We start from the raw sequence: 10,000 nt of genomic DNA on the forward strand, positions 1-10,000 counted from the left end.
CGCCTGGCAACGTCGACGCTCCCCTAACCGCGATCTCGCACCGTGTTTCGTGTGGCGAATTCAAAAGCCGGCCGGCGCTGCTGCAACCATTACGGTCGGTACGCATACGCCGCGGAGGGCGGGACGGTCATCGGAGCGTGCGGTTCCTCCATCGAGTACTGCGCACCTCGGCCGTCGCATCGCCGTGCCATGACCGGCCGCGCGTCAACGCGAACCGGTGCCAGCGAGATCCCTCGCCTGCAAGAACCGACCGGCAGCCTCCGTCACCCGAGGACGCGGAGGCGCTTGCCGCGGACGGCGGGACGGTATGCACTGGTGCACAGCGGACCCGTCACATCGCCAGTTCCTTGACCGACCGCCGACGCTTGTGCCGTTCCTCTCGTACTTGGCAGTCGCCGCGCGATTGTCGGGTCTCGTTCTTGCACGCTCGAACGGTCGGGAGGGCACTCGGCTGGCGTTTCGGGAACGCGCAGCCTCGCCTTCTACCGACGTAACCACGACTCGCCGTTCGCGCTCCGCCGCTCCTGTTTACAGTACTAGGCGGTCCCGCAGCGGTCGGGTCGCGCATTTCGAGCGCTTCGAGCCACGGTGCAGTGGCGGGTCGAAAGCCGACCTATGAGTGCGTTGCGCCGTTTGTACCCGCGTCCGCCACCTGGCCGACCGTCCAAGGTCGCGGTGTTGGCGTCCGCTGGGCGCAACAATTTGTCACGGGGTGCCGCTCCACATTCAGGCAGCCCCGTGGGGAAAAGCCGACCCCGCGTCCAAACGGGGTCAGCGGCAGAAAGTGTCGGGCGCAGACGCAGCTGAGGCGCTCACCCTTCACAATCCGTTAATGATCCTTCCGCAGGTTCACCTACGGAAACCTTGTTACGACTTTTACTTCCTCTAAATGATCAAGTTTGGTCATCTTTCCAACAGACCGGCGCAACCGAAAGGCCGCGCCGGACATCGGTCCGAAGACCTCACTAAATCATTCAATCGGTAGTAGCGACGGGCGGTGTGTACAAAGGGCAGGGACGTAATCAACGCGAGCTTATGACTCGCGCTTACTGGGAATTCCTCGTTCAAGGGGAACAATTGCAAGCCCCTATCCCAATCACGAAAGAAGTTCCACGGGTTACCCAGTCTTTTCAGACAGGGATAAAGACACGCTGCTTCCTTCAGTGTAGCGCGCGTGCGGCCCCGGACATCTAAGGGCATCACAGACCTGTTATTGCTCTGTTTCGTGCGGCTAGGAGCCGCTTGTCCCTCTAAGAAGGTTGTAAGGTGCTGGGAACCCCGCACCTATTTAATAGGCTAGAGTCTCGTTCGTTATCGGAATTAACCAGACAAATCGCTCCACCAACTAAGAACGGCCATGCACCACCATCCACCGAATCAAGAAAGAGCTCTCAATCTGTCAATCCTCCCAGTGTCCGGGCCGGGTAAGTTTTCCCGTGTTGAGTCAAATTAAGCCGCAGGCTCCACTCCTGGTGGTGCCCTTCCGTCAATTCCTTTAAGTTTCAGCTTTGCAACCATACTTCCCCCGGAACCCAAATACTTTGGTTTCCCGGAAGCTGCCCGCCGAGTCATTTGAGTAACTCAGGCGGATCGCTGGTTGGCATCGTTTATGGTCAGAACTAGGGCGGTATCTGATCGCCTTCGAACCTCTGACTTTCGTTCTTGATCAATGAAAACATTCTTGGCAAATGCTTTCGCAGTAGTTCGTCTTGCGACGGTCCAAGAATTTCACCTCTAGCGCCGCAATACGAATGCCCCCGTCCGTCCCTCTTAATCATTACCTCGTATTCCAAAAACCAACAGAACAGAAACGAGGTCTTGTTCTATTATTCCATGCAAGTTTATTCAGGCGACTCGCCTGCGTTGAGCACTCTAATTTTTTCAAAGTAAAAGCACCGGCCATCTCGAGGCACACAATGAAGTGCACCAAGAAAGAACCGGCATGATGTTCAGTCCGAGCCGTCGCATCGGGTAGATGCACTACTCGTCTGGAACTGAGATCCAACTACGAGCTTTTTAACCGCAGCAGCTTTAGTATACGCTATTGGAGCTGGAATTACCGCGGCTGCTGGCACCAGACTTGCCCTCCAATTGATCCTCGTTAAAGGATTTAGAGTGTACTCATTTCAATTACGGGGCCTCAAAAGAGTCCCGTATTGTTATTTTTCGTCACTACCTCCCCGTGCCGGGAGTGGGTAATTTGCGCGCCTGCTGCCTTCCTTGGATGTGGTAGCCGTTTCTCAGGCTCCCTCTCCGGAATCGAACCCTGATTCTCCGTTACCCGTAACAACCATGGTAAGCAAGTAACCTACCATCGAAAGTTGATAAGGCAGACACTTGAAAGAAACGTCGCCGGCTCGTGGCCATGCGATCAGCACAAAGTTATCCAGAGTCACCACACAATACGGGCCGAAACCCGATCGATCTTGGTCTAATAAAAGCACCCGTTACCCAAAGGGCTCCAGGCTCACTGCATGTATTAGCTCTAGAATTGCCACAGTTATCCAAGTAGGAAGAAACGATCTAAGGAACCATAACTGATTTAATGAGCCATTCGCGGTTTCGCCTTATTTCGGCATGTACTTAGACATGCATGGCTTAATCTTTGAGACAAGCATATGATTACTGGCAGGATCAACCAGGTAATCGTTCGACTGCGCGTCCGTCCTCGCCCTCGGCGGGCCGGACGCAGTCTGTGTGCGGCGGAGGCCACCTTCAGGCGCCCCAACACGCTTATTTTGCACTCCGAGATGACGGCGTTCGAGCTTGCTACGGCACAACCTTCCCGAAAGACGAGTGGGAGCCGTGCGGCAAGAAGCACGTTCATGCTCGCTCTTTTTCGTTGCATCGACTCGGTCGCGCCGTGCGGGTTGCCCAAGCCCGCTGCACTGTCGGTGGACCGGCCGGAACTAGCAACGGAGCCGAGACTGCAAAGCCGCCAGACGACGGGTCACGCCCGCGTCTTCGGCGCTTTCGCATCTGAATCGCCCGAGGACGACACGGAACACACCTCGATATCGTGGTAAAACGGCACCGTCCGACAACCAGCCCCTAACGCATCAAGCGGATGAGGCTGCAGACGACTGCCGTGGATTCCCCTGGAGCAGACCCGAGGACACGCTTGACGAGGCCGAAGCCCGCCGCATATCAGACACCCGGTCGCTTTCGCGTACGCCGCTCACGAGAACCCCCACATAATAGCAGCGATAAGTACCCAGACCTCCTTGGGCCCTAATACGAGCGTACTCGAGAAAATTTCACCGCGGGTGTGCCCCGAAACGTGTGGCATGTTGAGCGTGCCACAAGTCTACGTCGCTCTCAAACCCGCCGAGGTCGTAGAATTTGCGACCCTACTCACGAAATTCCCACCGAGGATACGGCCGCAAACGTACCGCACCTTGGGTAGGCCACGAGTTTGTGCAACACTACGCTGACGGCACAGCACCGAGGTCGTGCGCGCACGCACGGGAAAATTCCGCCGCGGTTTCTGCCGAAAACGTGAGGCACCACGACTCTCCGCAAGTTCGCGTCGACTGCGAAAGACCGAAGTCGTGAACGACGTGTCCGCTACTCGCCGCCGACACGCTGGACACCAAACGTACAACGACTCGACGGCGTCGTAGAGGCCCACGACGCGGTTTTCCTTAACGACGTCTCGGCGTGGCACCGACAGGTTAGAACGGCCGACCAACGTTCCCTGTCCGCCGTTCGGCTCAGTCGAAGGGCTCGGCGACTTCGGCAACGCTGCGAAGCCGCACGGTGACGCACGCCATGTCCCCATTTTTTTTTTTCTTTCTGCGTCTGCCGGGGTGCCCCTATAATAGCAGCGATAAGCACCCAGACCGCCGTGGGTCGCTCGCCCCGGCTGACGTGGTTTTTCGTACTCCTGCGGCGGTCGCCGTCAAGCACGTCCAAATACGCTACTTTCGTGGGCGCATTCACGCTCTTTCGCTTCGCCGGAGTGCCAGCACTCACTCTGCCAAAAACGGCGAACATCCGAGCGGCGGTTCCCACTTTTGCGTCGGCGTCGCAAACCCCGCCCCGGCAGACGAGGTTTGCCGTACTCGTGCGACGGTGGCCGGCGGGCACGTCGAAAGACGCCGATATCGTGCGCGAATTGGCGCACCTTGGCTTCACCGGAGTGCCGCCACTGACTCCTCCAAAAACGGCGAAGATCCGAGCGGCGCTTCCCACTTTCGCATCGGCGTCCCGAACTCCGCCCCGGCTGACGCGGTTTACCGTACTCGTGCGACGGTCGCCGGCGAGCACGTGGAAAGACGCCGATATCGTGCCCGAATCGGCTCCGTTCGGCTTCGCCGGAGTGCCAGCACTGGCTCGGCGAAAGACGACGAACATCCGAGCGACGGTTCTCACTATTGCGTACGCGTCGCAAACCCCGCCCCGGCAGACGCACTTTGCCGTACTCGTGCGACGGTCGCCGGCGAGCACGTAGAAAGACGCCGATATCGTGCCGGAATCGGCCCCGTTTGGCTTCGCCGGAGTGCCAGCACTCACTCGGCCACAAACGGCGAACATCCGAGCGGCGGTTCCCACTTAGCCGTCGGCGTCCCGAACTCCGCCCCGGCAGACGCGGTTGCCGAGCTCGTGCGACTAGCGACCGCGAAGCCGTCTCGCGACGCCGCTTTCGTGCGCGGCTCCCACTGCGACCTGGGTCACCCGAGGTCGACGAGCAAAAAAGAATGTCGAAAAAAATTTTTTTTTTTTTTGCGTCTGCCGGGGTGCCCCTATAATAGCAGCGATAAGCACCCAGACCGCCATGGGTCGCTCGCCCCGGCTGACGTGGTTTTTCGTTTTCCTGCGGTGGTCGTCGTCAAGCACGTCCAAACACGCCACTTTCGTGGGCGCATTCGCGCTCTTTCGCTTCGCCGGAGTGCCAGCACTCACTCTGCCAAAAACGGCGAACATCCGAGCGGCGGTTCCCACTTTTGCGTCGGCGTCGCAAACCCCGCCCCGGCAGACGAGGTTTGCCGTACTCGTGCGACGGTGGCCGGCGGGCACGTCGAAAGACGCCGATATCGTGCGCGAATTGGCGCACCTTGGCTTCACCGGAGTGCCGCCACTGACTCCTCCAAAAACGGCGAAGATCCGAGCGGCGCTTCCCACTTTCGCATCGGCGTCCCGAACTCCGCCCCGGCTGACGCGGTTTACCGTACTCGTGCGACGGTCGCCGGCGAGCACGTGGAAAGACGCCGATATCGTGCCCGAATCGGCTCCGTTCGGCTTCGCCGGATTGCCAGCACTGGCTCGGCGAAAGACGACGAACATCCGAGCGACGGTTCTCACTATTGCGTACGCGTCGCAAACCCCGCCCCGGCAGACGCACTTTGCCGTACTCGTGCGACGGTCGCCGGCGAGCACGTAGAAAGACGCCGATATCGTGCCGGAATCGGCCCCGTTTGGCTTCGCCGGAGTGCCAGCACTCACTCGGCCACAAACGGCGAACATCCGAGCAGCGGTTCCCACTTAGCCGTCGGCGTCCCGAACTCCGCCCCGGCAGACGCGGTTGCCGAGCTCGTGCGACTAGCGACCGCGAAGCCGTCTCGCGACGCCGCTTTCGTGCGCGGCTCCCACTGCGACCTGGGTCACCCGAGGTCGACGAGCAAAAAAGAATGTCGAAAAAAATTTTTTTTTTTTTTTGCGTCTGCCGGGGTGCCCCTATAATAGCAGCGATAAGCACCCAGACCGCCATGGGTCGCTCGCCCCGGCTGACGTGGTTTTTCGTTTTCCTGCGGTGGTCGTCGTCAAGCACGTCCAAACACGCCACTTTCGTGGGCGCATTCGCGCTCTTTCGCTTCGCCGGAGTGCCAGCACTCACTCTGCCAAAAACGGCGAACATCCTAGTGGCGGTTCCCACTTTTGCGTCGGCGTCGCCAACCCCGCCCCGGCATACGCGGTTTGCCGTACTCGTGCGGCGGTGGCCGGCGGGCACGTCGAAAGACACCGATATCGTGCGCGAGTCGATGCTTCTTGGTCTCGCAGGAGGGCCGCCACTCACTCCTGCAAAAACGGCGAAGATCCGAGCGGCGCTTCCCACTTTTTCGTCGGCGTCGCAAACCTCGCCCCGGCTGACGCGCTTTGCCGTACTCGTGCGACGGTCGCCGGCGAGCACGTCGAAATACGCCGATATCGTGCCCGAATCGGCCCCGTTTCGCTTCGCCGGAGTGCCAGCACTCGCTCGGCCAAAGACGACGAACATCCGAGCGACGGTTCCCACTATTGCGTACGCGTCGCGAACCCCGCCCCGGCAGACGCGGTTTGCCGTACTCGTGCGGCGGTGGCCGGCGGGCACGTCGAAAGACGCCGATATCGTGCACGAATTGGCGCTCCTTGGCTTCACCGGAGTGCCAGCACTCACTCGGCCAAAAACGGCGAACATCCGAGCAGCGGTACCCACTTAGCCGTCGGCATCCCGAACTCCGCGCCGGCTGACGCGGTTGCCGAGCTCGTGCGACTAGCGACCGCGAACGCGTCTCGCGACGCCGCTTTCGTGCGCGGCTCCCATTGCGACCTGGGTTACCCGAGCTCGACCAGCAAAAAAGAAGGTCGAAAATTTTTTTTTTTTTTCTGCGTCTGCCGGGGTGCCCCTATAATAGCAGCGATAAGCACCCAGACCGCCGTGTGTCGCTCGCCCCGGCTGACGTGGTTTTTCGTACTCCTGCAGCGGTCGCCGTCACGCACGTCCAAATACGCCACTTTCGTGGGCGCATTCGCGCTCTTTCGCGTCGCCGGAGTGCCAGCACTCACTCTGCCAAAAACGGCCAACATCCGAGCGGCGGTTCCCACTTTTGCGTCGGCGTCGTAAACCCCGCCCCGGCAGACGCGGTTTGCCCTACTCGTGCGACGGTCGCCGGCGAGCGCGTCGAAAGACGCCGATATCGTGCGCTAATTGGCGCTCCTTGGCTTCTCCGGAGTGCCGCCACTCACTCCTCCAAAAACGGCGAAGATCCGAGCGGCGTTCTCCACTTTCGCATCGGCGTCCCGAACTCCGCCCGGGCTGACGCGGTTTACGGTACTCGTGCGACGGTCGCCGGCGGGCACGTCGAAAGACGCCGATATCGTGCCGTAATCGGCCCCGTTTGGCTTCGCCCGTGTGCCAGCACTCACTCGGCCAAAAACGGCGAACATCCGAGCAGCGTTTCCCACTTTCGCATCGGCGTCCCGAAGCCCGCCCCGGCAGACGCGGTTTGCCCTACTCGAGCGACGGTCGCCGGCGATCACGTCGAAAGGCGCCGAATTCGTGCACGAATCGATGCTTCTTGGTCTCGCAGGAGGGCCGCCACTCACTCCTGCAAAAACGGCGAAGATCCGAGTTGCGCTTCCCACTTTTTCGTCGGCGTCCCGAACTACGCCCCGGCTGACGCGGTTTACCGTACTCGTGCGACGGTCGCCGGCGGGCACTTCAAAATACGCCGATTTCGTGGGCGCATTCACGCTGTTTCGCTTCCCCGGAGTGCCAACACTCACTCTGCCGAAAGCGGCGATCATCCGAGCGGCGGTTCCCACTTTTGCGTCGGCTTCGCAAACGGCGCCCCGGCAGACGCGCTCGTGCGACGTACTCGTGCGACGGTCGCCGGCGAGCACGTCGAAAGACGCCGATATCGTGCTCGAATCGACCCCGTTTCGCTTCGCCGGAGTGCTGCCAGTCACGGCGCAGAAAACGGCGAACAAGTGTTTTTTTTTTTTTTTTTCCTAGAATTTGTGTTATAGAAGGCACATTTGATATCGGACGATAATTTTCAACTTTATCACGCGCACCGATTTTCGTGTAGAGGTTTGCAAGTTTATGGGAATTTCTCCACTTGGAATAATGCGATTTAGTAGTACTACGAGAACTTCATGGATGTACTCAAGGGTACGGGGCAAGTCAGTTACGTCAACACCTGCAGATTTTTTACACTTCAAACTGAAAATTGTTGGTTGTGAGTCCTCGTGTGATATTAAAGGCCGATTCGCTAACACATAGAACAAAGAAAGAAAGGAAGAAAAAACGCCCGCGCTCGCTCAAGAAACCTGGGTTCGCAACAAGTGGCAACAACAAGCAACCGAGCGAGTGCGCCAAAACCCGTGGCGGCCGAACAAACGCGAAGTCCCAACCGCGTCAGCCGGGGCGGCACGGGACAGGAAAAATCACTTCAGCCGGGGCGGCGGGGCACCGAATAAACCTCGTCACCTCGTCGCAGGATAAAAGAGGAAACAAAAAGTCTAAACAGCGTCTGCTGGAGCGAATGCGTAATAAAACAACAACAACAACAAAAAAAAAAACACCCGCGCTCAAGAAGTCTGCAATCACCACAAAAGGCGACTGTGACCGAGCAGCGTCAGCCGGGGCCGTGCGGAAACGGAAAAACCGCGACTACCGGGGCGTCGAGGCACCGAAAAATCCACTTCAGCCGCGGCGAAAAAAAAAAACAAAAAGAAAGACGGAGGGGGGGGGGGGGGAACCACGTCTGCCGGGGCGAAGGAAAAAAAAAAAACGCGTCTGCCGGGGCGAGCCCGGGTGCGGCACCACCGGGAAAACTGTGGCAAACAGACATGGCGATCGAGTGAGTGGGCCGCCAGCCAGGCTCAGCCAAAAAGTGCAAAGTCCGAACTGCGTCAGCCGGGGCGGCAAAAACCACGTCAGCCGGGGCGGCGCAAAAAACCGCGTCTGCCGGGGCGGCACGAAACCGCGTCAGCCGGGGCGGCGCGAAAACTGCGTCAGCCGGGGCGAAAGAAAAAAAAAAAAAAAACGCGTCTGCCGGGGCGAGCCCGGGTGCGGCACCACCGGGAAAACTGTGGCAAACAGACATGGCGATCGAGTGAGTGGGCCGCCAGCCAGGCACAGCCGAAAAGTGCAAAGTCCGAACCGTGTCAGCCGGGGCGGCAAAAAACCGCGTCAGCCGGGGCGGCGCAAAAAACCGCGTCTGCCGGGGCGGCACGAAACCGCGTCAGCCGGGGCGGCGCGAAAACTGCGTCAGCCGGGGCGAGCCCGGGTGCGGCACCACCGGGAAAACTGTGGCAAACAGACATGGCGATCGAGTGAGTGGGCCGCCAGCCAGGCTCAGCCAAAAAGTGCCAAGTCCGAACTGCGTCAGCCGGGGCGGCAAAAAACCGCGTCAGCCGGGGCGGCGCAAAAAACCGCGTCTGCCGGGGCGGCGCGAAAACCGCGTCTGCCGGGGCGGCGCGAAAACTGCGTCAGCCGGGGCGAAAGAAAAAAAAAAACGCGTCTGCCGGGGCGAGCCCGGGTGCGGCACCACCGGGAAAACTGTGGCAAACAGACATGGCGATCGAGTGAGTGGGCCGCCAGCAAGGCTCAGCCAAAAAGTGCTAAGTCCGAACTGCGTCAGCTGGGGCGGCAAAAAACCGCGTCTGCCGGGGCGGCACGAAACCGCGTCAGCCGGGGCGGCGCGAAAACCGCGTCTGCCGGGGCGGCACGAAACCGCGTCAGCCGGGGCGGCGCGAAAACTGCGTCAGCCGGGGCGAGCCCGGGTGCGGCACCACCGGGAAAACTGTGGCAAACAGACATGGCGATCGAGTGAGTGGGCCGCCAGCCAGGCACAGCCGAAAAGTGCTAAGTCCGAACTGCGTCAGCCGGGGCGGCAAAAACCGCGTCAGCCGGGGCGGCGCGAAAACCGCGTCTGCCGGGGCGGCACGAAACCGCGTCAGCCGGGGCGGCGCGAAAACTGCGTCAGCCGGGGCGAGCCCGGGTGCGGCACCACCGGGAAAACTGTGGCTAACAGACATGGCGATCGAGTGAGTGGGCCACCAGCCAGGCTCAGCCAAAAAGTGCTAAGTCCGAACTGCGTCAGCCGGGGCGGCAAAAACCGCGTCAGCCGGGGCGGCGCAAAAAACCGCGTCTGCCGGGGCGGCACGAAACCGCGTCAGCCGGGGCGGCGCGAAAACTGCGTCAGCCGGGGCGAAAGAAAAAAAAAAAAACGCGTCTGCCGGGGCGAGCCCGGGTGCGGCACCACCGGGAAAACTGTGGCAAACAGACATGGCG

At 60.4% G+C, this 10,000-nt stretch overlaps 1 non-coding gene across 1 annotated transcript; it reads right to left on the bottom strand.

The window, feature by feature from the left end:
* Positions 1 to 830: 830 nt before the first annotated feature.
* Positions 831 to 2,645, bottom strand: LOC142794528 (small subunit ribosomal RNA). The gene has a single exon (XR_012892418.1). It is a non-coding gene; the product is annotated as a small subunit ribosomal RNA (ribosomal RNA).
* Between the last annotated feature and the right edge of the window lie 7,355 nt (positions 2,646 to 10,000).

The sequence above is a fragment of the Rhipicephalus microplus genome, unplaced genomic scaffold (assembly GCF_043290135.1).
Source record: "Rhipicephalus microplus isolate Deutch F79 unplaced genomic scaffold, USDA_Rmic scaffold_446, whole genome shotgun sequence".
NCBI lineage: Eukaryota > Metazoa > Arthropoda > Arachnida > Ixodida > Ixodidae > Rhipicephalus > Rhipicephalus microplus.